General features: G+C 41.0%; 1 protein-coding gene across 1 annotated transcript in view; it reads left to right on the forward strand.

Moving 5' to 3' along the window:
- LOC119588476 (kynurenine formamidase-like) overlaps positions 1-2,059 on the forward strand; it is a gene marked incomplete at both ends in the record, with an annotated part of 7,191 nt that overhangs the window by 815 nt on the left and 4,317 nt on the right.

Here is a 2,059-nt window from a genome sequence, read left to right on the forward strand (position 1 = left end):
CTCATCCCCCTTTTCCTCCTCCCCATCCTCCCTCCCTTCCCTCTCACCTCCTCCTCCTCCCCCGTCCTCTTACTTCTCCTACCCCACCCCCCTCCTCTCCTCCCTCATCCCCATTTCTTTCCTCCCCCGTCCCTCCCCTTCAGTTATCTGTAGGAATTTAATATTATATAATCTATTTTATTTACATTTCTTTATAACTCAGTTATTCACAAGGTGATATTAAAGTAATTTCACAGGTTCAAGTAGCTCTCTTTGAACTGATGGCTAGCTGATTGCCGGACGGCTCCTGCGTAGTCTGGGGTCGGTTCTCCTCTCTTGATGTATGGTGATATTCTCCGCCACCAGGTGTGGTCATCCTGTTGGGGGTTGCTGTTCTCCGCGAGTGAGCGCTCTGTCAGCTCTTCGTCCAGGATCGTTAGTTTGTCCCAGACTTTCCTTGCTAGGGTCTAGAGTTTGGTGTTTACTGGCTCCACCTTGTATTTGCTGTGGAGCTCTGCTATTGCTAGCATATTATCCTCCTCGTTTCTCCTCTGTCTTGGAACTGCTGCATCGTGGCTATGTTTGCTTTGGACGATATGCAAGGTGAATAGCTGGTTATCCCATGACGGGTCTGATAAGGGTTTTGTAGAAGTGTAGTTGTCTTTTTGAGTTCATGTACCAGAATCGTTCTAGTTTTGTATACTGGCATTTGGCTATTGCTAATCCTTTCAGGTGCGTAGATACTCCTTGAGTCCAAAATTCCATGCCAAGTATTGTTATCATGTTAGTAAAAGGGATTCTTTCATGGTCGACAATTACGTCCCTCGGTTTTCTTTCCGAGATAGAAAGTAGTTGAAATTTGTTTTTGTGGGTTTTGATTTTTCACTTATTTTCTAATTCGTTTATCCTTCCTACTTCATTTGTTGTCATATTTGCTAAAACGTCCTTAGAATCTTAGTGGGTATATTATGATCTGGGTGTTGCCATCTGCAAAGCTTACATCTGCACAGTTTCTCGGCCTTGCAAAGTCTGCTGTGTAAAAGATGAATAAAGTTGGGCTAAGTATTGACCCTTGAGGAACTCCGATTAGTAGAGGGAACTTTGATTCTATTACATTTCCCATTCTTATTGTTGCAGTGTGGTCTTCTATTTGCAAAGAATTTCCTCCATGATGTCATGGAGATTTATATGAAGGATTTTAAGTCCTCGCTTCCATAACTTGTCGAAAGCTTTCTCTATATCACGACATACTGTGTTGTGAAATTGTAATATTTTCATATATAGAAGTTATGGCTTGTGTGCTTCTTCCTCCCCGGAATCCGTACTGACTAAGGTTGAACAGATCATTCTCTTCCATGTATACTATTATTCTGTTGTTGATTTTTTTTCGAGGTTCTTGCCAGGTATTTCTGTGATATTAGTCTGTAGTTTTCAACTTTCCTAGAGTCCTTTCCTGCCTTTGGTATTAATGTCATTATAGTATTTTAAAATTTGGTCGAGAAATAGCCCAGTTAAATATATCCTTTAATTCTGTGTTGGCAACATCCGGGAGATGCTGCATCACTGTCTTTTGTACACTGCTTTGGCCCGGGGCTTTGTCCTTAAAATTGTTTATTATTGACTTGATGTCTCCCGTTATAGTTCTGGTGAGAGGATTGGTATATTGGTAACTATCAACCACGTTTTCATGCTGCCCACCAAAGTAATGGTTCTCATCAGGATTGATCTTGAAGATTTCTTCCCAGAAACTTCGAAGTGCCTCTTCTTTCTTCAGGTCATCGACTATTTTTTCATTGCTGGAGTTCAGTATATAAGTTGTTTCTTCGCAGCTGCATCCCTTAACACGTCTTATTTTTTCCAGAATTTATTAGGATCGTTGTATCCGATCTGAGTTTCTTGTACAAGTATGTTCCAGTGGTTAGTGGATAATCTTTTGCTTTCTCCCTTCATATCCTCCTGTATTTGCTTGTATTGGCTGCGAAGAAGTGGTGTCCATCCGAGATGATTTATAATCTTTAAAGTGATTTTGTGTGTCCATTGTAGCAATTTAGAGGTTTACTTGTTAAGGGGTGAGGTAGTG

This window comes from Penaeus monodon, chromosome 24 (genome assembly GCF_015228065.2).
Source record: "Penaeus monodon isolate SGIC_2016 chromosome 24, NSTDA_Pmon_1, whole genome shotgun sequence".
NCBI lineage: Eukaryota > Metazoa > Arthropoda > Malacostraca > Decapoda > Penaeidae > Penaeus > Penaeus monodon.